Below are 26,289 nucleotides of genomic sequence, written 5' to 3'. Positions count from 1 at the left end.
GTTAGCAGCATGAGGGTGTGGAGAAACCTCTTGGAAGGGGGAAGGGAAATGAGGGGGTGTTGATTCCTTTTGGAATCAGGAGCAAGCCTTGGGTAGCTTCTTGCAGGCCCATTCTGTTTTTACCCATGAGGATGGCAAGGCCTAAAGAAACCCACCCAGGGTCACCCAGCTGCTGGTGGCAGAACCCAGGCCTTCTGGCCCTCTGGCCTTGGGTTCTGTTCTTTGTAGCTCAGTGGGTTTGGCCAGACAAGAACTTCTGGAAGGTCCAGATGGAGATTCCATTAGGCAGTGAAAAATGAGAAAGAGACAAGGTTTGGGGCAAATTCCATCTGCAGAATAGCTAAGGCTGGAGTCTTATAGGTCAAAGACTCAGGGGGAAGTGTCTGCTGGCAGCCAAAGCCAATGGGGCTGTGAGGGCTCATGAGACCTTCTTTCTGGCCTGTGGCCTCTGGGGATGTGGGCTGATGGGAAGTAGGGGTGCCCGTATGGTCTCAGCGCTCTTACACTTGTTTGTGCTTAGTGTGGGTACGTGTGTATTACATGTTTTTTTTTTTTTTTTTTTTTTCTGAGACTGCAATTACCAATCTGTCAGTTCCATGGAAATACGTATTCCAAGGACCCAAACACGCCCTGACAAACTTCCGGGACACATCCAACCAGTAATGAGAAGTTGGCTGTGTAGTATTGGAGTTGGGGTAGTGGGAGATGCCTATCTGGGGAAGGCAGTCAGCCCTGAGAAACTTTTCTGAGCAGGGGTCTGTGCATAGGGCCAGTGTCAGAGATTTACATGGTTGAGTGAGGGCCACAGCTGTCTGATGAGGAGGGGCGACCTTGTCCAGAATCTGCCAAGAGACTCAGTGGCCCTGAGGCTGGGTCTCCTGCCCTCCTTACCCTTCCCTTCCACACCTCTCTGCCTGGCCAAGCTCCTCAGCCTCCAGCCCCCCAGGATGAGTCCTGTCTTTGCCATGGTGCAGTGGTTACCTCGGTTTGCTAAGGCAGAGCTGGATTAAAGAATGTGAAACCTTTTGATTATTGCCTGCACGTGGTAATTGACAAAGACGAAGACAAAGACACAAAAAATGCTGGGATTCAACTTTGAGTCAAAACTTGTCAAGCTTCTTGGTTCTTATGAGCTATGTAGTTAGGTCTGGCAGGTTTCTACCTCATCTTGTTTTGAGTGTGTGTGTATGTGTGTTTACTGAGACCAAAATGTGCTCGAGCTTGCCCCCCAGGGGTAAAGTAGCAGGGACAGCTGTAGATTGCAGACTGGAGATCTGAGTTGTCCATGTCTCAGGAACAACTTACGCAGAGGTAAACGGTTAGCAGGCCTACTAGCAAACCTCCGGGAAGAGGTTGTTCACCCAGGTGAGGCTGTGGGGAATAGAGCCTGTCATGGCCCCCACCTACCCCTCGACTACAGGTGCTGTGACGTTCCCAGAGGCTGTGCTCTGGGTACATCTGTTTCCCGCCGGGAAGGAGTTAACCCAAATCCCAGGGTTGCTCTGCCTGCTCAGGGGCGTGTTTAGTGGGCATAGTCAGAATCCCTGCCCTGACTCCCAGGCAAAGACATAAATCCACAGTGACTTGTGTGCATGGTTGGAATGGCTCACTCAGATGTTGCGGGGCCTCTTGCCTGGGCAGGGACCACTCTGACCAGGAGGGCCACTGCTGTGACTGCACTGGGGTGTCCCAAGAGGTCTTCTTAGCAAACCTCTCCAACCTGCTTCTGGCAGGAAGGCCCAGAGAGCCTGGCCAGAAGGAACTCCTTGGGCTGACACTGTGTGTGTGTGTGAGTGAGAGAGAGAGAGAGAAAGAAAAAGTGTTAGTTGTGTAGGAGCCAGGAGATCTGCTGTAGGGACTAAGGGAACAGACGGGCAGAGCCAGAGCTAAGCTTAGGAAGAGTAAAATTGGGTTACCTTTGTTCCTTGCATACACACGTGACAGCTCCTCTGTCTTCACGGGCAACTGTTTCCTTCCCACAACACAAAGCTGTGTTTCCCCTGAATCAAAGAGGTTTTCTCATGAATAGCTTGCTTGAAGCTGGGCTGCTTCATGGATGAAACAGAGGGGTGTGTAGACTGGCCCCTGAACGCTGCCTCCAGAGGGAGAGCGGAACTTCCAGCTTTGGTGGGTTTTACAAAGGGCTTGTCTCAGGAGGCGGGTAGTGTTATTTCCATTCATGGGAGGGAAACAGGTGCCAGAGAAGAAAAGTGGGTTTTTTTTTTTTTGTTTTGTTTTTTTAAGGTTCTAAAGTATTCGATTTAATTTATTGTCCAAACTGGGACACTTCTGAAAGTGAGAGGAGGTGGACCAATGCTGAATTGGATGGGATCCTGGGAGGACAGGACTGTCCCTGGCGTACTGGGATGTGGGGTCTCAAACTCCAGATTCAGTAAGCCACTGGGGCAGGTAAGGGGAGCGGGGGCTGGGGAGATGGGATTGGAGGAGGGCGAGGGGAGAAGTTAGAACTTGAATTTGAGTGGGAAAAGAGGATTCTTCTAATTCGACATTTTACCAAAGCAAAGGAATAGTTCTTGGCTTAAACACCTGACCTCGACTACATGTCATGAAAAAGCTTTATTACATAAGCTCTTCCTGTGACCGGCCAAGACATCTGGTTCTTCCATGCAACGCTGCTCTCCCGGTAACAACAGCCACCGCCCTGCATGTCCATCTAGGTTTTCGCTGTGCAGCTCAGTGGAGCTGCACAAAACCCCTTGCAGGGGTGTTGCCCTGCCTCTAAGACAAGGAAACTGACTCCTCACCGCCCCTCCCAACTCCAGCATGGCAGGCACGGGCTCCTCCACCGTGAGGACTTGGCCTCCCTCGTCTCTGAGGGCCCTGCCAGCTCAGACAACCCTTCGTTTAAATCCTGGCTCTACTCAGGCTTGCTGTTGCTCCTTTGAGTAAATCTTTCCCTCTCTGGGCTTGAAGTTCCTCGCCTGTCAAATGGGAACAGTAAGAGGCCTATTTCCTTTGGTTGTTGTAAAGATGCAAAGATGTATATAACATGTTGGTGACAGTGCCCGGCGCATCGTAAATAGTAAGTGGTATTATCATCATCATCTTCTTCTCAGGAAGCCTCGCAAATATACTTTGTCAAGAGGGGTGATTTACATCATCCAGAGGGCTTATTCTGAAATTTCAGGGGGCAGGTAGTATTCTCTGGGCCTCCAGTTGGGACCCCCATGGTGGAGGGGAGCACGAAGTCCAAGAGGCAGAAGTCCACAGCAGGGTGAGGGGACAGGCTGATTTCAAGTGGCCAGTCACCAGTGTACAGGACAAGGGTAACAGAGAGCTCAGAGCCTAAACCAGCCTGATGGGACGTGGCGGGGTGAGGCCAAAGTCCTGACCCGAGGCTCCAAAAATCAATTGGTGTGTTTCCTACCCAACCACGTAGAAAAGCCCACAGAACTTGGTGTAGCCTGGCTGCATGAATAGAAATCCCGGTTTTAGACGCTGCTTGCAGGGGGCGTGGCCTGGGCCGGTCGGTGGGAGGTAGGCATCCCACTTTTCTCTGCAGTGGCCATGACTGGCCCACCCTGGAGGTGAGACTCTGGGCATAACACTTTGGGAGCAGGTGGAGTACGGCCCCCTACTGCTGCACAGCTGGAGTCCCTGCCCTGTAAGCTTTGGAAGGTCCCGGGACAGATGGAAGACCCAGGGCTGTGATTCTGATTTTCAAGTGGGCAAGGGATTGAGCATGTTCTGCGTTGCTCAGAGGGCAGGGTTGAGGGGCCACGGTGGTGACGGTCACGAGGATTAAAGAAGGGGCAGATTTCAGTGTGACACGATGTAAGAAATTCCAAATAACTCGAGCCAGGCGACTGTTTTAGAGCATGTGTTGGAGTCTACCTACAAAGGGTATTATCCAGGCAGTGCTGACTGGAGAGGAGTTGGTGAAATCACAGGGGAGGCAGGCTTTGCTGAAAGGTTGTAGGTCTCATGAAAAGTGCTATAGGATTTGGGGGAACAATTGGTGGCTTCTGAGCAGAGAGGTGACTTGCAGCAAATGTAGGATGGGATGAGGGTGGAAGGCTAGGGAAGGACAGCCACAAAGCTGTGCAGAAGCTTCTCGATTGCAAGTCATAGGCTGAAATTCCACCCAGGACAGGCAGTGGGAGAGAGGAAGGGCTCTGAAGAAGTGGTTAGAATCCCAAAGGAGGGATTGTACTGTGTGTGTTCTCTGCTGATGCCTGTCTTGGCCTAACCCCCTGACTGGGGGATGAAGGCTCTTACAGACTCATGGGCCATTCCTGGAAGATTTCGAGAACATGGAGTCCTGGTACCCAGAGGACCAGGGCCATGTGGTCTGAAACATTGAGCTCACACCATCCAGGAAGGAGTGGGTATAGGAGGGAGTGATCCAGGAGGGCACTGGGCACGACACTAGGAATTCTGACTGTTTGTCTGCAGCCTGGGCCGCAGAGCAAGCTTCCAGCCCCAAGAGGAGGCAGGGAAAGGCTGTGGGCAGCAGAACCTTATTCAAGTAGGCTGAGGTTTTGGGTGGGGTGTGTGGATGGGGGGAGGGATGGAGAGTGCTGTGGTTAAGCAACGTGGATGCCTGACGGGTGTGCAAGTCCTTGCTAGGGTGGCAGGGAGGGGAGCCTGGCAAGGCTGGTAGGAAGAGAGGCCTGGCTCTCTGGGAGGTAGGGGAAGCCGCCAAATCAGAACTGGCCCACTGGACCTAGGAAAACTCTTAGCAGCAGAGAGAGAGCATAGTTCCTAAGTGTCCTGAAGTCAACAGACTTGTGGTCTCATTTGTTATGTCAGTCACCATATGATTTTTTACCATCCTCTGTGCTGAGAACTGTTATGGTAGGAACACAGAATGAGTAAGACAAGTCCGCTGCCTGGATAGAATTTAAGGAATGTACCCCTTACTCAAAATAGGCAGAGAAAACTCAGTAAACGTTCCGAGAAAGAAGAGGTTGGGGCACCTGGCTTGCTGAAGAGGGGGCATTTGAGGTGAGTCTTGAAGGACTGTTGGGCCAGAAACACCCCTTTCCATGGGGGTGAAGGAGGACACTTCTAGCACAGGGACCAGCAATGCACAAAGCAAGGTGGCGACGGTAAGTTAAGGGGCACGTGTGGCAAACAGCCAGTGGTTTGGTTTGGCCAGAACTGGAGGAATGAGTGGGGTTAGATGGGGAACCAGGGATTAGAAATCATCACTTATTAAACACATGCCATGCACCAGGCACTGAGCTCAGAGTCGACTGCTCACTCACATCTCACAGGGGCCTTCTGGGGCTTTAGCTGAGGAGAGTGACTCAGGAAAGTGACTTTCCCAAGGTTCCCTAGCTGGTGAGTGACTGAACTAAGATTTATGCCCAATTTTCCTGATCCTCAAACCCATGTTCTTTCCACTCCATCTTGCTGCCACGTTGAGATGATTCACATCCAGGTGGTTCTGTTACCGAGTCCAAACTCGTTCTCCTCACCGCACGACAGGCCAGTAAATCGGGAGACAAGGTGTTGAGGCAAGAAATAGTGACTCTATTCGGAAAGCTGGAAGACCAAGAGGATGGCAGACTAATGTCTTCAGAACTATCCTATTAAAGTCAAAATTCAGGCTCATTTTATACTAAAAAAGTGGAGGGGGTGTGGTTTGTTGTTGCAAACTTATTGGTGTAGGAATTCTGTGTTCTTGTAGCTGTCCAGGTGGGTCAGATCATGGTGTCCCTGTAATCCTCCAGCAAAACAAATGTTATTTTCCATTCTGTGACTTGTTATCTTTATGTAAGTGCAAAAGTATTAATATGCTTGAAGGTCAGAGCCTTGAAAATAGGCTGTCTTGTATATTTCAGACTAAAGGCAACATTCTTTTGCAAAAGGTGAAGAGCTAGCAAGACAAGCCTAGAATGCAGGTTGCAGGGTTAAAGCCAAAGAAACAGATCTAATATGGAGTCAGATTTGTTCTTTTCTATTATAGTTCAGAGCTTGTTTACCACGAAGATCAGCTTTCTGTGTTGAGGTCAGAAGATGGTCAGTCTGCACGTGCCAGACAATGTTAGCCCATGAAAAGCACCTGGTGAATGTGGCCAGGTTACTGTGATGCACTCCCAGCCGCAATAAATACATACACAGACATACACACATACATATTTAGGAAGTAAATCTCTAAAATAGTAGGAAGTTGCCCAGTTGTCCATGGTGTCATAGAAACTGTTGTTTCCTGAGTGCTATAGGCAATTGCTGATTTCCTGGCTAAATTACTCTGTTTTCTTTCCCACTCAGTGAAGTATATTAGAGTGGAACAAGATAAGCAGAATCTTCTCTGAGTTATACAGAATTTTGATTTTTGGTCTTAGCTACTGTTGGGGAAAAACGTGTTACAGCTTAGTTGTGACACCGACCTGGACCTGCGCAAGAGACCAAGCAGCACTTGGAGAGTTGGAGAACTCAGGTTTATTATGCCAGCAGTCCCAGAGGAGTTAACACTTCAAGCTCTGGACTCTGTAGCTTTACACAGGCCTTTTATAGGCTGCCAGTTTTACATTTTGCAACATCATATGCAAATAAGGTACAACAGAAGTTGACCAACCAGAACAAACTTTGTAGAAATGGGCCAATCAGAAGTGAGCTCCATGCAAATAAAGTACTACAAATGGAACAATCAGAAGTTAGGGAAGTGGACCAATCAGAAGTGAGAGTAATAACCAATCAGAAGTGAGAGTAATAACCAATCAGGAGTGAAGGAAATAACCAATCAGAAGTTAGCTCAGGGAACCAATAGAATTCTAGCTGTAAGTTAGCCGCTTTAGAGGCAAAGAGTGAGAGAGAGGCTCTGAGCCAGGGAACCGGTAGGTGCTAAGAGCAGAGCAGCGGCTCTGCCCAGGGGTCCTGCTGGTCTTTTTATGGGGCTTCCCACTTCACTACTTTATCATTGGTAACAAGTTCCTTACAACCCACCTCACCTGTTGGGGACCCCAGGGTGTCAGCTGTAAGGGATGTTAAGCAAGATGGTGGTTTGGAAGGGTAGGGTGAGGGATGTGAGAGAAACCTGGGCAGTAACCCAAGTGGGGCTGTGGGTGGGAAGAGGAGGGGCTGACACAGTCCTATAAGCGTTTGCTGGGAGCCTGCCCGTGCCGGGGCATGGAGTGGGCCCTGGGTGTCACTGTGGTGTCCATAGTGTCACGTTCAGGGTCTGAGCTGGTGCGCGCGGGTGGTGGCTGCCTGCCGAAGCTGGGGTTCTTGCTTATCCTGTGTCCTGTCCAGCCAGTCAGTCCTCACTGCTCCTCAGGTCTGGGCAGGGAAGCTCCTCTGTCTAGCTCGGCCTCCTTCCTGGTGCTTGGGACCCAGTCTAGCCCTGGCAGCTACACCTTGCTTCTGGCTTAAGGATGGGCATGGGGTCCTTCAGGCTTCCTAATGAGGTTTCCCTCAGCCCAGAGAGAAGGCCCAAGAAGACCCTGTAGGGAGGCTGGGGTGCAACGGAGGGTACATCTGGGCTCCAGTGTCTTGGGAATCTCGTGTGAATAGGGGAGTTCACGTGGGACAAAGCTCTTCTTCCATGTCCTGCGTACTAATCGTGAGTACTTTGAAAACTGTTAAAGGCTGCTCTAGGGTCACAGGTCCAGCCCTCACGTGTCGTGACTACTTACATTTGAAACAATTAAAAAAATTTTTTTATTTTGTTTTTTCGGAGGGGTGGAGGTAATTAGGCTTGCTTATTTATTTATTTATTTATTTATTTATTTATTTATTTATTTATTTATTTATTTAATGGAGGTACTGGGGATTGAACCCAAGTCCTCGTGCATGCTAAGCATGCACTCTACCACTGAGCTGTACCCCTCCACCAAAAAAGAGAATTTTAAGTAAACCTGGTGGCAGTTGAGTGAGGAATGGTGTTCACGAGACAGATCCTACAGGCTACATGATCTTGTCGCATCATTGCCACACATCGCATATGAAAATCTTCCCCGAGTGACTAAGGAGTGCTTGCCTGTTTGGCTCTAGGTGTTCAGTAAGAGTGTGACGTCCACTGGGAGCCATTGTGGGCCTCTTTGAGACACTAGGACAACTCGGCCGTCTCCTTTCAAGGCTGCTGCTAAGTTAAGGGCTCTCATGCCAGTGCCTTGGCCGAGGACCTCCTGCTCCATGGATGTAGTTGGGATTTGGCCTTACTCTCCCCAACCCCTGGAGCCTAGCCTCAGCCTTAGCCTCCATCTTTGGGGTCTCCCAATTCCATCTCCCCAGCTGTGACTTCTCTGCCAGATGCCTGCTCCTCACTGGCGCACGAGCATCATAAACTTACCTGCTCACTGTCCTTAAGCTGGGTGTCTGGTGGGACTGGTGGAATGGCTCAGGAAGGTGCCAAGGGTCTGTATGAGTGAGCATGTGAGTGAGCGGGAAACTCTCCACTCTCGAAGGCCCGGTGGCCCCTGCCTTCCTGGAGACACGGAAAGCTCAGAGCACAGGCACTGTGTTTGTCCTCCTGAGTCCCCTCAGTGCGGGCTGGCCGCAAGAGGTTTGGCAACTTTTTCTTTTTTTTTTTTTGCGTAATGGAGGTACTAGGGATTGAACCCGCTTGTGTATGCTAAGCATGCGCTCTACCACTGAGCTATTCCCCTCCCCACCAGCAACTTCTTAAAGGGAGTCAGTGTCATATTTTTTTTTTTCCTGATCCTAACATTAGGCCTAGGTCTTGGCTAGCCCCATCTTCTGGAATAGTGTGGCAGGGACATGTTCTCAGAGAGGGGCCAGGCACTGAGCTGGGTGGTTTGTTCTGCCCCCTCTCATAACCTTGTGACCTGCCCTGTGTGGAGTAGGTGGTAATATGTCTATTACACAGTAACCTGAGAGGTTAATCTGTGTTACCCAAGGTCAGAAATGAACCCAGCTCTAAGCAGTGGAACCGGGATTTAAACCCAAGTCCATGTGACTCCAAAGCCTGGACTCTCTCTGTTGCGTCTTGCTCCTCAACTTCTTCAGGACAAACAAGAAGAAGCCACAAAAGCTCAAGGTCCAGATTGGGCTGGGCTGGGGCCGCTGGTGTCGGTGCTGCCTTCCCCTTCTGTGCCCGTGTTGAATCACACAGGCCTCTCCACCTTCCACTTTGAGTCTGAGGAACTGTTGGGTATCTCCCACGGGAGGGTAATGGCCCTGCCTTGTGGAAAAGAGGTAAGGATGAGGGATAGAGGCCCCCAGGAGCTGATGCAGATGCTCCTACTCCCCCGCGGTCAGATGGACAGACTTCCGGACACAAGACCTCGTGGGCTTCCAGGGAGGGGAGACCTTGTGCAATGCAGTCCTCTAGCTGTGGTCTGTGAGTCTGTGCAGATGGGGGATTCCTGGATCACTTTTCTTAGGAAATTCCCTGAACCACTCTCTGGCCTAAGTGCTCTTGGGGGAGGGAAGAGACCTGAGTGGCAAGTGTCTTGTGACAGGTGAGCTGAGGCTAGGGGACCCACTTTGCCCCTCCCCCCATCATATGCTGGAGTTGTTGAACTGCTTTGAAGAGAAGAGGGCTGGGCCCAGGGCTTGTGCTCCTTGAATGCAGCCTGACAGCTGGTCAGGGCTACAGGGTCTTAGGGTTTCCTCCTGACAGCATGCCAAAGTCTGACCTCACTAAATGGTCTTGGTCCCCAGGCATCACTTGACTCAGAGCTGACTTACAAAGATAAATAGAGGACTATTAGGAACTGTCTTTATCTGGATGTTGTTTTAGGCCTGGAGATGCAAGGCTGTCTCCCTCAGAGGGAAGAGGAACACCTGTGGATGAGAACAGAGACCCCCATCTCTGGGGAGGAGGCTGCCTTCTTCAGATCAGTTTGCCCAGCGTGTGTCCAAGATCAGATGGGGCATGTGTCAGTTTGCTAGGGGTGCCATAACAAAAGACCAGAGACTGGATGGATTAAGCAATAGAAATTTATCTTCTTACAATTCTGGAGGCTAGAAGTCCAAGTGCAAGGTGTCAGCAAGGTTGGTTTCTTCTGAGGCCTCTCTCTCTTTGGCTTGTAGGTGGTCTCTATCCCTGTGTGTTCACATGGTCTCCCCTCTGTGTCCATATAAGGACACCAGTCATACTGGATTAGGGCTCATCCTGATGACCTCATTTTAAGTTAATTACCTCTTTAAAGGTCTTATTTCTAAATATAGTCACATTTGAGGTACTGGGGGTTAGGACTTCAATATTGGAATTTGAGACAGGGGGCCCCAATTCAGCCCACAACAGGATGTTCTCAGAATCCTCATTGAACAAGGCTTGGTGTCATGCGGAAGGATGGAGAGGCCCTCACTGCTGGTCCTGCCAAGGGACCAGTAGAGGAAGGTAGACTCAGCTCAGTCAGTGGAGGAAGCTCTATTGGCCTCGTCCCAAGGCTCAACGCAGAAAAGCCCAGACCGAGCTGTTCCCTGTAGTCTAGGCTCTCTGGCAGCAGTGGGCTCTACATGGTGTCTTCACCTGGCTTCCACGCAGCTCTCAGTTCTCCAGTGAAGAAAGAATTGCTCATCCCCCAGTAATAGCCTCCAGCCAGGCCTGCAGAGGGAACCCCCTTCACTGTTGGAAGCAGGAGCTGAGCTGCTGTTGCCAGTGCACACAGCCTGTCTTTAAGGAAGTTCTTTGGTCTCCTACTAGTTTAAACATTTTTTTTAATATGCAAAAGGAAAGCTACTGCATTGATTCAAAATTAAACTGTTTAACACATTGAAATGAAAGTTCAGAACACAGAATAAATGTTGATTAATTCAATTAGTATTTACCTAGAGCCTGCCAAAATTCTGGGGCCCCGTGCTACCCACCAGGCAGCTTGGGAGGCTGGTAGGAGGTAGCTGGCTGCAGCCTAAAGTGCTGCATGAGGCCCTCAAATACTCTAGCTGATAGAGAAAACTTGCCAATTCAGATCTGTTTTTTTTCCCTTGTTGCTTAGCATTGTAAAATAATAGAAGGAGGAGAAATGCCTGGTTTTATCATCCATTAGGGGAAGTTCCATCTTCTTCTCCCATCAGTGCTTGGGCAATTTAATTGCATTCATCAGTTAGCTCATGCCAGGGCCAGGCATGGCCATGTTCCCCTGATGGCAGAGCTGCCTTCACCTTGGAGTATCAGACCACAAAGAGAGGGGCCTTAGGGAAGGAAACAGTGAGAAAGTGGATGCTGGTTGCTGGACTCGGAGGAGAGACAGGTGAATAGCACAGACTCCTTGCTCTCAAGCATCTTAACTTGGAAGGGAAGACAGACATATGGAGGAGTCACATAAACAGAGCTGGGAGATGATAAACGTGGTACCAAGCGTGGCAGGAGCAGAGTGCGGGCATGCAGCACCTTCAGGTGCTGGGAGCAGTGGGGTCAGGAAAGGCTTGTTGGTGTTGGTGTTGGTGCATGTGGGTAAGGTCTTCGAATGGGTGAGATTTGAAGTATAGAAAAAGTATAGATGAAGAGTATAGATGAAAGAAAAACATCCCAGAGGAAATAGAGAAAACAGGGAAAGCTGTCTGTTTTTAGGGTGTAGGAAGTGGCTCGCTGGAGAGCATGGGGAGAAGTGTGGCTGGGAAGGTGGATCTTTTTGGAAGCCTTTTGATGGCTGAGTGACAGAATGCAGCTTTGTTCCCGAAGCAGTGGGGAGCTGTGGAGGGTTTGAGAGCAGAGGAGTAATGCCATGAGCTTTTTGAGACTTACCCTGCCTGCTCTGGGAAAGGTAGGTTGAAGAAGAGTCAGCAGGAAGTAGGAAGTCTAGGGGAGGCAGCTTTGGAAATCCAGGTGAGAGACGACGAGGGTCTGAATGGTGGTGGGATGAAAGTTTGGTCAGATGTCAGGACCTTCAGGGAGTCTCAGTGGCCCTGCAGGAAGAGCACCCACTGAGGCATCAGGAATTTAGGTTCAAATCTCTGTTCTGTTTGTCCCCAGCAAAGGAAGGTAGAATCTGGTGCTGCCCTCTGGAAAAACCCAGATTCCTAAGTGGTGGATTAAAGCTTTTGTTATTAAAAAAAAAGATTCCTTCTACTGAAGTAGAAGGAATAGTATAAGCCATCACCCGGCTTCAGCAATAACTCCTCACTGATTATGTTTTTAGGGGGTGGTTTTTGAGATGAAGCTTCAGGCAGTGTTCAAGCTGAAGCTGCATTTGAAGCATTTGTGTGAATCTGTCCACCATCAGGTAGAGGCGGTGAAATGGCTTGATGTCCATTTGTTCCTCCCTGGGGGTGTTTGGGTGCACGTGCACCCACGTTCTCTGCTTCAAGAGGACAGTGAAGGTCGCTTTCTTTGAAGGGTGTGTTCTGGGGCTGAGGAGACACACTACCGGAGGCTCCTGTCAGGGGGCTAGGGTTCTGCCTGCTACGGGAGCAGATGGCTGTGGACGGGGGAGAGGATAGAGGTAAGGACTGCCTGTGTGGGAGGGCGGTTTGCTGGCTCAGACACTTGTTTATCTGTTTATTGAAAGGTGCTTGTGGCCTGCGGTCTGACTCATGCCGACCAGACTAACAAGGCTGGGCTATAAACCAGACACCAGCAGATTAATTTGCTTTGGCTGGTGTTATCCAGAGGCCACAGCAAATCCCTGCCCCCCTGCCCTCCTTCCTGGCCTTACCCTTCCTGGGAGAGTGAACTATAGCGTCCTCTGCAGGTGGTGGGGGAGGCAGGCTCCCGGACAGAGGGTGCCAGGTGGACAGTGGGGGGTCACCCCAGGCTGCTATGGGGACTCCTTGCTAGTGATCACTACTCAGACTTCCATATGGGGTCTCAGTGCTCAGTGTGCCACGCAGACCAACTTTGACGAGCCCTGCTTGGGCACTGTTGCTCTAGTCTTTACTGACAGTGAGTGGTCAGAGGTGGGGTGTGTGTGGTAATTGTACCATTTAAATGTCCTCTGAGTTTGGTATCAATTGAAAAATAAGACCAGGAATCAGACAAATGGAGACCAAGATACCAGGTCCAGGGCTAATAAAGGTGTTTAGAGAATAGGGTTCTCAGTACATCCCTTTGCTGAGTTAGTACACCCACCTCTACTAGGGACCCAGATGGAGGGAGGCCCTGGAAACAGAGGGAAGGACGGGGCTGGGCCACACCGCTCAGTTCCCTCTCATTCCCACCAATCAGATAGGCAGCTGCCCCCCAGTGAGGAGGTCCAGGAAAGAGACAGGCAGTGTCCTCCCAGTGGATATCCCCATGGCAACATGAAACAGAAGCTGAATGGAGGCTTAGCACGTGCTGTAGGTCTCAGCAGAGGTTCTCCGGCACAGGTAGGGGTGGGAATGCTGCCACAGAGGAAGGAGAATCACCTGGGCTCTGAAGAATTAGTTCTGATGGACAGAGACTAGAGAAGGGAGCTTTAGTTTGCGGGGACAACATGAAAAAGGCACAGCAAAATGAGAATGCTCCCTGGTGGCTGGAGGATCAAGGATTCGGAAGGACGTGGTTGAAGTGGCCAGGCCTGGTGAGGAAGTGCCGCAAAATGGTTAATGGCGTGACCTGGGAGTCAGACTACCTGGGATCCAGTCCCATCTCTGCTGCTTCCTGGATGTGTGATTTGACCAAGTTGTTTCACCTCTCCAAGCTTCAGTTTCCTTGTCTGTACAATTTGGATAATAACAGTTATGAATATTGAGGTAATGAGATATATCTAAATGCTTAGCTCAGGGCAGAGTGAGTGCTTAATAACTGGCAGCCATTGTTATCACCATCTTGTGTCCAGGACAATTTGAGGTCAGCTAAGAGATGCCTTGGATGTCAGGCTCCTGCGTGTGGGTTGCTCTGGGAGAGGCCAGGCACTGCTCGGATGAGAGGAGGCCCTCCAATGCCTAATTCTGAATCCCTGAACCCAGGCTGGGGCAGTTGGAATGAGTTGAGATGGAGAAGCGGGTCCCTGCACAGAGCGATGCACAGGGACCTGGCTGCTGATTGAAGGCGATGAGGGGGTCAGGGAAGAGTCCCAGGCGAACGCAGGGTCTACAATCCCCAGAGGCTCTGAGATACCAAGTGAGGGCAGGACCACATTGAGAGTTTCAGATCATGCTGAATCTCAGCATCTGCTGAGACAGCCAGAACGCTGATGCGTATTTGGGAATTTTGGTCTGAGCTTCCAAGAGCAGTCTAGAGTCGTGACCATGGAGATGACGTTTGAATTGTCCGGGGAGAGCCTGTAGAAGGAAATGAGGCAGTGAGTGAAGCTGAGATGTAGGACATTCAGTGAAGGAGGAACCCAGGGAGCACTCGTCCCCAGTGCTGGAGGAACGTCTCGGGGGTTTGCAGAGAAGAGCAGCCCTGGCCAACACGGATCGCTGGTCTCAGCACTTTCCTCGTATTAACTCATTTAACCTGCACAGCCACCTCTGAGGAAGTGCTTTTATTAGCCTCATCTTGTAGACGAGGAAGCTGAGGCACTGAGGGTAAGCATCCTGCCCTAGGACACACAGTGAGTGAGGGTCAGAAATGGGGGTCTGAGCCCTGCAGCCTGGCTCTCCCGTTTGTGCTGTAACCCCACGTGCTGCCTCTCAAGGAAGTAAGACCTGAAATCACTGGATGGATGAGGGAGCAGCATCAGGCACAAAAGTGGGAATCTCACCCGGGTGGGCGGCAGAGAGCCTGGGAGGCGAGCCCTTTGGCAACGAAGCAGAGGAGAAATGGTAGCTGGGGTATGTGGGGCCAAAGGAAGCGTTTTAGCATCACAGAGGCTTTGATGTTTGTGTGGTTTGAGAGGGAAGAGCAGAAAAGGGGGAGAGATTCAGATTCAGCCTCCTGCAGGAATAATTGAGAGGTTGGACCTCAGTGATGTTAGATTAGGGGATCTCAGGGTGGAGGGGAGGTTGTGGTGGAGAGAAAGGGAATTGAGGGATTCCGTTTCTCATCAAAGAAAGATACAGGGCAGTTCGCTGAGGAGGAGTCGGGGAGGAAGGATGCGCGAGGTTAAAGATCTGGGTGCCTGACTGCCTGATGGAGCTGTGTGTGTTGTTTAGCATCTGTGAGCAGAGGGAAGAGGAGACACCTGCTCCCCAGCTCACTCTACCTCTCTCACTCTCCCCCTGCCTGGGAGGCAAGTTGCCAGAGGCGGAGAGAGAGAGTGAGCTGAGAGGCTGGGTGGAGGGGTGAGGGGGTGGAAGCAGGTTCAGTGCCAGCTGGGGAGGTGACTGGAGAGATGTAGGTGGAGTTTCAGGTGATGCTCCTGTATGCTGACTGTTGATGGGGCCTGGAGTAGAGAGGCCTCCATCCTCTCTGTCCGGAGTAAAGGGTGCTGAAAGGGGAAACTGAGTCAGGGAAGTGTGGGAGGATATTGGAGGGCTCCTGAGGTGGGCGAGTGGAGGGGATAGGCTACTGTAGCTTGGTTGTGGGGTGGGGGAATCCAGAGAGTCCTGGGAGCTCCTCTGAGAAGGGTTCTTCTCTCAGGTCCTTGCTTGCTTCTGCATCATTGCTGGAGACGAATGGGCAGCTTCCAGGCAGCTCCCTTCTGTGGTTCCCATTGCCTGATGGATAAAGGCCAAGTTTTAGGGGTGAGATGCTGTGAGAGGCCCAGCCTCATTTGCTCCCACTCTTCCCCTGTTGCTCTCTGGCCACACAAAGCTTTTGCACACCCCACCCCTCCCCACACCTGGGGCTTTACTCCTCTTACAGTGCATTGGCATTTCTACCTGCTATTTGGAGAAATCTCACTTACTCCAAGAAGCCTTCTAGGATTGCCCAGACTGCACTGGTCTCTCCTTCTGCCGCGCCCTGAGCTCCCCTCTCCTGGGAATGCCCCTCCTGCTGTGTTGTTGCCGTGCGTGTGCCTTTTTCCCTCCCCAGGGCCTCCGTGGTGTCAGGCGCCTTGGTTGTTCACCGACTTGAACTAATGGATGACGAGGTGAACCTCATCGTCCATAAGACGCTCAGGAAATGATTTTTGAAACTCAGCTTATCTTGGAAACTAACTTCCACGTGATGTTTTCCATGCTCCTTGTGCGTTGAGCCAGCAATGGTGGAGAATTGACATTCACAGTTAATCGCCATCTGAACTTAATTTTTGAGATGTTGGGAATTTCAGGGAAATGATGTTTTTCTTCTCACAAAGGAACACCATGGCTGCTTTAAAATTAGACCTTTAATTTATGAAATTCTGAAGTCTAAGTGGGCAAAAGCCAAAGTTTAGTTGGCTTTAGCTCACGGATCCTGGATAGAGGCCCAATTCTGCATGCAACCTTTCCATTCCAATTGACGTGGATGACAGATGAAGGACTTTTGGCCCTTAGCAGATAAATAACGTAGTGTTAAATTCATTTTTTTCCCTCATAGCGTCAACTGCATGGTTTTACAGATGATAGAGGAGCATGGTTTAAATAGATTAAACCAATCTAAAAGAAATATGATTTTTATGGGTCATATATTTAAAAAATTTTTTTCCTGGTTTTTTTTTTTTACATATATTTAGTTTTATTTTATTTATTATTACTATTAAACAATTTTTCTCCTTAACGGAGGCACTGGGGGTTGAACCCAGGACCTTGTGCACACCAAGCGTGTGCTCTACCACTGAGCTATACCCCCTATCCCCAGTCATGCATTTCTGAGACAGTTGTTTTCTGTTCTGTGTATCTTTTTTGGGTAAAATACTATCTTGTAACAGAGTTGAATGGGGGCAGCAGGCAGTGTCCCCATGAAGATGTGCAGGGAGTGTGAGTTAGCAGAAAGTCTCTTGGCTCCAGGTGTTTTGAGGTCTTTTGGTTTGGACATGGAAACCAGCTTCCACGTCTCCCAGCTCTTCACAGAGCTGAGCAAATCGGCAGGACGAGGCAGAGTGGTGGGGCGAGCAGGTGGGGACTTAGGTGACTGACAGGCGGGACTCTGTGGGGAAACCAGAGACCTCAGGCACTCTCTTAATATCTTTGTGTCTCCGTTGCCTCTTTCAGAAGTGGGGCTGATAATGAGGCTATGTCCCTCACAGGATCACCAGGAAGGTTAAATGGGATAATGAGGACAAAGCCTTTTCACAGGGGCTGCTGCCTCTGCAGGAGGGAGGAAGGAAACCGTCTGTGAACTTGCAGAGCAGGCGGCTTTGACAGACAGGAGGAACCTGCAGGGGCGCGAAGTGATTGGCCATCACTGGATGGACTGTGAACCACCCGCTGGCCGTGGGGCTGGGAGCCGGCCCCCAGATCTCAGCTAGATCTTCGAGCAGGTGAAGTGTTTGTTGTTTCACCTGGTCCTTCATATCCCAGCCTTGAAGTCTCATTTACATTTGCTACTCTGAGACTCCAGAAGGAAGGAAAAGAACCTTCCATCCCAAGTTCTCTGAGTGGCTGCAGTGAGCCCCACCACGGTGAGGACACAGATGTACTTGTCTGGAGCACAGCGTTGAAGGGCAAACTGATGGGGTCTTGGTGATGCTCTGCCCCTAGACACAGTCTGGCTCCCTGTCTCACTGTTTCCAGAGGCACAGATTTCTGCCTCACCCCCAAATCCCTCTCCCTGTTGGAGTACCTGCATCCTTTTTCTTTTGAGATCTACCCAAACCATTCCTCAGCAGCCCTGTGGCCTTGGTCACTGAGAGTGTTGTAGCCTCTTTACCACAATAATAAATCCTTGAACTGGGGCAAAGGACCAGCTTGGGGTGGGGTGCAGAGAGTGGGAGGTGAGAACAGTCAGGAAGGTGAAACCAGTGTTTAAAAATATTAAGCAAAGGCAAACTCAGATACCAGCTCCCCAGCATTCCTTCAGCCTCGAGGGTCAGGTGTGCCATTTGGGTGTGAGCATGACAGCCTCACGCTCTCACACCCGTTTCTCAGCCAGACCCCGTGCTCCTCCTCGTGGGCCGGGCTCACGGTGTCTCAGGTGTCTCACGCTCAGGTCTCTGGGTGGTGTTTCTCTGCAGAAGCCTGCCATTTCAAGGAGGAGGAGTATGCTGCCCTGCGTCTGGGGGACGGCTAAGCCGGGAGGTGCCTGGAGGTGAGGTGTCAGTACCTGGTGCTGTTCTTAGCAGTCTTTAGAGAAGGGTGTTCAGTTCTGGGTCTGAGCCCCCTGCTGTTATTTCCTGTTGATGGAGGAGCTGTTTGGGATCACAGAGCCCAGTTTAAAAGGCTGTGGTTTGGTGAGAAGGGTAAGTGCTTTTTGGGTAAGTGCTTAAATGGAAGCCTCTGGGTTTGAACATGCCAAAGAGGGCTGCTGGAGGAGCAGTGACATGGGGCAGGATCCGGACTGGGCTTTAGTGGAAGGGCCAGAAAGCAGAGGGACTCCTTTCAGTGGGTTCTGCAGAGCCAGGCTCCCGCACAAATGTTCTTCGGGCTCATTTGGAACTCGCCCAAGAGGGAGTGGTTGGGCATGCCCAGTGCGCACAGCTCACTCACCTGGTAAAGCGGGAAAAAGATGCTCAGCAAGAAATATTGCATTTGTCCCCGGCCACCAGCTGGCACCTCCAGCCTGCACCTAGGCTTAGAGCCCTTCAGCGATTCTGATGGATCTCGGCCCCCACCGGTCTCAGCTTCACTGGCTGACTGATCAGAACAGCCTGACCTGGGATGTTGAGGTGGGAATGAGAAGCCTTGTGTGGGGAAAAACCTTCCTGAAGCCAAAAGCTTTAAACAAACACTTGTTATTAGGAGTTACTGGTACCGTGATTAGACAGAGACAAGTTAAGCTCGCTTGTTCACCTTAAGTGGCATTCTTTGATCTTCTCCTGTGCAGTCTTTCGTCAGCTACTTAAACTTCTATTCGTTGACAAAAGAAATTGACAAAGGAGACCCCACCTCGTCACTTTGCTTAGACGCAGATTTTCACTAACAGCGGTTACCAGTTCTGACAGCAGCTTTCTCAGCATCCTGGTCCCTCTGCCCTGCTCTGACTCCCCTTCATTGTGACAGGATGTCTTTCTGTGTCTGGCTGTTCTGTCCTGATGGAAAGTTGATGCCTGTGGCCTTGTCCTTCAGTCCTGCTACAGCGTGGGTGTCCTTGGGCCCTGCCCTGGCTCTGAGGCCAGGTGTGCTGCTTTTCTGCACCATCAGTCCCATCCCCATGGAGACAAGGACCTCAGGGCTGGACAAGACCTCAGTCATGCCTCAGGCCCCCAGGTACAGACTTGCCTGCCATCCCTGGGAGCCTCTCAGCTTCCAGTTAAGATCAGTGACTTCTTTATTTCTTCTGGATTGGGAATGTCTCTCCTGTCTCAGTCCTGTTGTATTTAGGAAGCAGATTACTTGTTTCACTAACCCACAGATGCGGTGGAATTTTGCCCTCCGTCAGCCTCCAGCTGCCTCCCGTGGGCAGACATGTTGTTGTGTTCATCCACTCAACATACATGAGCTGACCACGTGCTTTGTGCCAGTACTGGGCCGAGCTCTGGGCTCAGAGACACAGCCCTGCCCACGAGGAGCGACGACTCAGTCAAAGGAGTCTCACACATAAAGTGGCCAGTGCTCTAGAGAGTTCCGGGTGCTGAGGGAATCTGTCATGAGCGTGGAGAGGGGGCCCAAGTCTGGGGAGTCATTTCCAGCTGGGGGAAGGAGAGGATCCTCGGAATCATGATGCTGGAATTGGGCCTCAAAAGAGGGAGTCGGGATGGAGCAGTCTGGATTGGGTTCTTGGCCTAAAACATTGCATCTGAGGGAGGCTTAGAGTAAAAGCAGTCTAACGGTTGGTGGGAGCCAGGTGTGGAACTGTTACTGCTGTGGTTGCGAACTCTCAGCCAGTTACGTGCAGAGGACCTCCACATACATCGTCTCATTGAATCCCGACAATCCCACAATGCATATTTTCACCTGCATTTTATGAACAGGGAAATGAAACTCAGCAATGTTGAGGAACTTGTCCAAGAGTAGATGAAGAACCGGGATCCGAACAGAAGCCTGGCTACAGGGCGCATGCTCTGGACTGTCCCCAGGGTCCTTAGCTTCCTCTTTGGGTCGTTTCCTGGGTGACAGGCAGCAGGTGAAAAATTGTACAAGTGCTAGGGTGCTATGGTTAGATTTGAGAAATGGACCCACACACCCGTGCTGCTGGTAGCAGTGGTGAGAGTGAGTAGGGTGTGGGCGTGAGGCTGCAGGCAGGAAAACCAGCCAGGAAGCCACTGCAGTCATTCTGATGGGAGATGATGTAGCCCGAAGCCGGGCAGGTGAGGATGAGGGGACAGACCTGAGGGGGGTGAGGAAGGATACTTTACTGGACATGGTGACCAACTGGATGTGAGAGAGGGGAAAGCTGGGGATGGCTTCCAGGTTTCTGGCTTGGCGACTGTGGCAGCATCACTGAGGTGGGCAGGGAGCAGTTTGGGAAAGATCATCTATGGGGGCCCACTGAATGTGAGGATTTGGAGAGGGAGGTGGGTGTCAGGTGTGGGAAGGCGATGGGGCCTCCTGCTGCCAGCCCTCACAATCCCCCAGGCTTTAGTTTCCCAATGACAATGAATAATTTTGTTTTGTTTGGTGGGGGGACGATAATTAGGTTTATTTATTTCTTTTTTAATGGAGGTAGTGGGGACTGATGAGTAATTTTATTTTATTAGTAAATCTTTAAAAGTTTCTACAGGGCTTACAGAAGGGGCGATGCTCTCAGGGGCCCAGACGTGTAAAAGGCTTGCAGGGGAGATGGGTGTGCACAGCTGCTCTCATCCCTTTCCTGCAAGATCAAGGAGACTGGGAGATCACATTTAGGTGAGTGAGGTCCAGAGAGTTTCAGGGAAGAATTGGCTTGAAGAGAAGGTGGGAAGTTAGCAGAGAAGGCTGCTGGCATGGGCATAAAAGCAGGGAAGTAACTGGTTCAGGCAATTAACTACCACCTAGAAATCTGTCCACTGATGATAAGACATTTGGTTGGGATGGGGCAGAGGTTTGCCAGGGAGTACGATGGAAGTTAAAGCTGCCGCTGAGTGCAGGTTGAGCCGATGTGGTGAGAAGCATGATTCTGCACTGGCTGGCGGTGAACCCGGAGACTTTCTGAACAGAAGAGGGCCTGGGTGGGAGCCGTGTTTGTGTTCCACTGGTGGTTCAACTTCTGTGAGTCTCAGGAGCACCTGAGCAGCTAGGTCAGCATGCAAAGGCCAGGCCCTCTTCCCTTGAGATGAGCCTGGACCTCTTGCTCTGTTAGCTCTCCGGGTGATCCGGACAGACACCCAGGTTGGAGGAGCATTGAGTTGGTGAGTCTTCAGTGCAGGGCCAATGGAGAGGCTGCCTGGAACCAGTTGCAGGACAACCAGTCAGGCTACTGCAGCCTAGGGTGAGGTAGTGCAGGGCCAGGTGAACGGCGCAGCAGGTGAGATCACCCCCAGTGAGTGTTTGGAGAGAAGATGGTCTCTGGTCTGACTCAGCAGCGCTTGGCACCCTTGACTGCGTCCTCCACCCTGAACCCTTCGTACGGTTTCTGGGACACCCCTTTCTCAGTTTTCCTGCCTCTTCCTTCTCAGTCTCCTGCCTTGGTTCTCCTCCCTGACAGCTGCACGCTGCATGTTGGAGTGTTCTACAGAGTCTTGAGGCCTCTCCCTTTTCCTTTTTTTTTTTTTTTTGTCTTATGCTACTACAGTTGCTTCACGTGGTTGTTTTAAGTCCCACCTTCATGCAGACAGCTCCCGGATTGTCTCCGGGCAGATTTCTTTCTGACTCTCAGACTCGTATTTCCAAATACCTACTCAGCATATCTTGCTTGGTGTCCGTAGGCATCTTAAACTGAGTGTTTCCAAACCCAATCTCTTGATTTCATCCCCCAACCCCACCACCCGTGTTGTTGCTCCTGTGGTTCTCCCCACCCTCCCAGAGGCTCCCAGGCAAAGACTTGAAGTCCTGTTTCCCTCCTCTCATTATGCACATTATCCACAGCCATTATCCAGCAGAGGCCAGGTTTTAACTCAAGACTGGCTATAAACCCTACGTTCTTTCTTATCAGCCCACGTCCAGTCTATCAGCTGAGCTGACTGGTTTTGCCGTCAACATACATTAAGGATTAGAACATCTACCACGATCATTCTGGTCCAAGCTACCTTTATCTCTTGCCTGGCTTTCTTGTGTTCACTGCTGCACTGCCACCCCACCCCACCCCCATCCTCAGTCCAAGTTGCAGCCGAAAGGATCTTTTTAAAAGGTAAGTTAGGTCCTCCTGTGCTCAAAACCACGTGGAAGAAAGGGAGGAAGAGCAGTGGGCATCCTCAGGCAGGTCTGTAAGGGGGAGAGTAGTTCCTCAGTGGCACGTGGGGATTAAGTGAGATAATGCTGGATAAACTCTTAGCAAGTAGCTCACAGGCACCTGCCCGATACAGGGAAGCTAAGAGGAGAAAGGAACCCACATGAATCGAATCTCGACGCTGTGCCAGGCAGCCCACCCATATCATCTCTTTAAATCTTTGTGATTATTTTTGTTTTTTATCACTACTAGATATCTACACAATTTAAAGGGTCAAATAATTGTATACGATTTGTTAAAACAGCCGTCTCCCCATCTACCCACCCCATTGTTCTTCCTCAGATGCTGCCACTTCAAACTCTTTCAGTATTTTTACCCAGATCACTGAAAAAATGCTTGTTCTGCCACTTTACTATTTTTTTTCAGTTGTCATTGTCTTGTGACATCCAAATTCCCACCCTAGAAGGTGAGAGAGATGGGAGCTCTCTCTCCAGTCTTGCTCCCATCACTCACAAGCACTTCTCCATCCCCTCCATCCTGCCAGTGCAATTTCTGTTAAATCCGTATGTGCATGGTGTTTCATTGTAAGGACTATGATTATTTTTACTTTTTAGTTTCCTCAGAGTTCTTTTGTCATTTACTTAGTTTGCTATTTTCTTATTGAGTTGAACAAATTCTTCAGCAATTATATAAATCTCTTAAGATGGTCAGATGCAGCAGATGTGCTGTTAATTTCATGGTACTGAAGAACTCTCTCCCAGAGCTTTGGGAAGCCCTCCAACATGGACCAACTGCCCTTTTAGGCTTGCTGCATAGCTGTTGCCCGGCCATCTCCCTTATGTCTCTGATCACGTTCCCCAAGTCCTTGTGGGTTTGTGTCTTTCCCAATAAGTTTCCCTCCTGTTGTTTCAATGGGTAGCTAAATTAGATGTTTGACTTCAATCTGCTGTATTTATTGGAGGTCTCTTTCTTGTTTATTTTTGTCCAAAACAATGAGATTCATTTTATACTGAGTTTGTAGATGAGACCATTGAGGCTCTGAAAGGTTAGGTAACTTGTTTAAAGACCCACAACCATTACATAGCAGAGCCCAGGTTTTTACTCAGCATTGTCTCGCTATAAACTCTATGTTCTTTCCTATTTGTCCTTTAGAAAGAAAGTTAATATTGGTCGGCTTGGGATGAAATTGAGAATGTAGGCACTGCCATCAGTTTTCTTTGTATGTCTTCCTCCATCTTTATTATTATTTTTTAAGTGCTGAAAATGGCTTCTTGCCCTACTATCCCAAAGAGATAAGTTTTCTGTATCCTTTTCAGAGGCCATCTCCCCAGCTCAAGGATAACAAGAGGTATTTCTTTAACCATTTGAAGAGTGAGCATCTGTGGTTTATGGGCGACCAGTAAACTGTGGGGAAAAGTCTTCAGCTCGTTGAGATGTTGTGATACTTCCTTACCACCTGTTGGCTCTTTGGGGCTGGAAGAGGTCTGAGATGAGTCCAAGTTTGGGGGTGGTGAGTCCTTGGTTGAGGGTTCTGGCCCGAGGCATTTCCTTCTACCCAGTGATGCTGGACCCTATCTGGCTGCAGCTGTGAGGTGTCAGGGCCCAGCCCTGGCCCAGGAGACCCTGGAGGGTACCAGGGACTATAGATCTGTTCCTGATTCCTTCCTCCATCCAGGACAGTCCAAGCCTCCCCAAAACACTTGCATCCTGTTGCCACTTTTATGAAGAGAAAGCTAGTTTATAAAATGGAATAGAAGCTTGCATTTCAGGATGGGTGAGGCAAGTTAAGATTTACTTACCCAAGACTTGTCTTAGTCAGCAGTTCCTGCCTACTGCTGATTCTCCTTTGCTGAGCACAGAAGTAGTTAATACCGTATCTAAATCACTGCCTTGGAGTGCCCCAGGTGGTGGGCAGCTAATTGTGGCTCACCCTCTAAACTTCACCTAACCCTGCACCCTATTTAACTTGGAGGTGCCAAACTGGCCTTTGTGTGGCGCAGATCACGTGGCTCTGATAGCTGTCACCAGACACTGTTATTTTCACACATGGCAGTTCCTTCCTCATTGGCTGGTCTCTCAGCTGCAGGGTTGTTTTCTTCCTGGCTGGTAGCAAAGAGGAGGGTCAAGTCTTGTTCTAGGGGAGCCCAGCATCAGGCACCATCACGGGGAGGAAGATGACAGCATCTCAAGAGGCCTGTTGGGGAGGGGAGGGTTGCATGACGGGTGGACCGCACATTTTCTTTTCTTACACAACATTCCCTTCCTTATCTCTGTAGCTCAGGATGAGCCAGTTCCTTGGTATGAGAAGGCTGCTTGCCCGTCCGTGTCAAATGTAGGGCTCTGTTAATGGTCCAAGTGTCCAGAGCAGGGAAACTGCTTTTGGCCGATATGGCAGCTGTCACTGGACTGAACACATTAAGGATACCATGTCCTCCTTTGCCTGCTCTTCTCCTTCCTGGGCTGGTGGGGCACCCCTCCTTAGAGCTCCCAGGGCACAATGTCAGTTCCTCTGCTGACAGGCCCCTGGGTGGTCACTGGAGCTCCCCTCTCACGGGTGGAGAAGATGATTTCACTTCCACTCCCCACCACCTGCCTAGAGGTCGTCCTGCCTTTCATGGGGCCCCTTTGGAGTTTGACCCGGATTCTCCTCTCTCCCAGCCCTTTGGGTTACTGCCTCTTCCACATGTGCCCTCTGGCCTCGTCACCTTGTTTCTCCTCACATCCCCGATGAACCCACGCTCCTGAGAGTGGTGCGTGACTCTGTGGGGGTGAACAGACATGGAAGACGCAGAGCACTAAATGCAACTGGGTGACACCTTGGCCTCTGAGACCCCAAGGTCCTCGAGAGCAGGGATTGTCCCAGGGTGCCTTCCTTACGGGGAGCTCCCACCTGGGGAGGGAAGAAAATGATTGTAGCTGCCAAGATAGCAGTGGTTGGTGACCTCGTGGCTTCCCTGTTCCATCAGAGTGTCCGTGTTCATTGATGGGGCTGGAGGCGTCGCTTCTATGGTATGTTTGGCCCTTCAGCGGTCCCCTCTGTCCCCGACACCAGTGACCCCTCACAACCGCCTGGCACCAGAGGCCGGCAGAGCCCTTTCTCACTGCATCCTGCCGTCACCGCAGACCCAGCACTGAGCTCATCAGCTGCCCCTAGCAGGTTCTGGCTCCCAAGGTCTCCCAGTCTTGACGGCCCAGGTCCTGGGCTGTGAATATACTACACCCTTGACTCACATTTCACTTCTCGCCAGCTCCCACGGGTCCACCCAGCTTGCTCTTTGCCAAGTACCAACTCATCCCTGGGCAGAGGGCCCACGGTTCACTGTTAGGGCCCTTTTGTGGCAGGGGGACATCACTGGGCCCCCTGGGCTCAGCACCTGCTAACTGCCCTCTCACCTTTCACCCCAGTACTAAGGCCCCAGCTAGGCTGACATATGAGATCTTCCTTTTAAAAATCTCGATCGTGTTGACATCTGAGGCCACTTGAGTGGTGGTGCACGGACATCCAGATCCCTGATGTGGGTGTGATTCCCAAGCGCCCCTCCTTAATTGCCCTTGTGGAGGTGTTGTGAATTCCGTGGAGGGTTCTGACTCACGGGGAGCAGCTGGGTGCTCCTGTATAATCTCATCAACCATTTTGACGTTTGCCAACGACGTCCTGTCCTGACATGCTCCCTTGCCTTTCACGCACTGCCCCCTTGGCCTGGAATCACCCTTATCTTCTGAGAAAGTGCCTACCCATCCTTCAAGACCCAGGGAAACTGCCTCCCTGCCTCTCTCAGCATGCCTCACACTGGGTCATAATTATTTGGTCATACTTCTGTCTTCTCCACCAGACTGCATGGTCCGTGGGGCAGGGACTAGGTCTGATTTGTCAGTATCCCCCCAGTGCACAGCAGTTCAGGCAATGCTGGCCACATAGATCCATCCATTGATTCACAGTATTTACTCATAAACTTCCTTGTGCCACTCTGCTGGCACGGGGCACTTAGGGGTGAGTGAGGCGGATGGGGCCCACCTGCCTCCACAGTGAGGGTGAGCAAGGCCAGTTAGCAAGGAAACAGATGGACTAGGATTTGGAGGCACTGTGCTACAAAGGGGTTGAATTAGGGGCATGCAAGGAAGGCGTCTCTGAGAAGAGACTTGGTTGCTGCTGGCTGAAGGATGAGGATCAGCTGTGCAGGGAGCTGGGGAAGTGAGCTCAGGGCAGAGGGTCGGCAAAGGGTGTGAATGAAAAACATTACCACCCATATCAGTAAACAAAGGATGCTGTGACAGTC

General features: G+C 50.7%; 1 protein-coding gene and 1 non-coding gene across 6 annotated transcripts in view; one reads left to right on the top strand and one right to left on the bottom strand.

Moving 5' to 3' along the window:
• Nucleotides 1-26,289, top strand: part of PPFIBP2 (PPFIA binding protein 2) — a 144,681-nt gene that overhangs the window by 4,555 nt on the left and 113,837 nt on the right. The window contains exon 1 of one of the 5 annotated variants that reach the window (XM_064492607.1): nt 6,790-6,806. The exons of the other annotated variants lie outside the window; for them this stretch is intronic. The gene's annotated coding sequence lies outside the window, so the exon portion shown is untranslated. Of the gene's footprint in view, nt 1-6,789; nt 6,807-26,289 lie in introns of those variants that run through there. 5 annotated transcript variants of the gene reach the window in all.
• TRNAT-GGU (transfer RNA threonine (anticodon GGU)) lies at nt 16,388-16,459 on the bottom strand. Its single transcript has one exon. It is a non-coding gene; the product is annotated as a tRNA-Thr (tRNA).

The sequence above is a fragment of the Camelus dromedarius genome, chromosome 12 (genome assembly GCF_036321535.1).
Source record: "Camelus dromedarius isolate mCamDro1 chromosome 12, mCamDro1.pat, whole genome shotgun sequence".
NCBI lineage: Eukaryota > Metazoa > Chordata > Mammalia > Artiodactyla > Camelidae > Camelus > Camelus dromedarius.
This window is presented reverse-complemented; position numbering and strand designations above follow the sequence as displayed.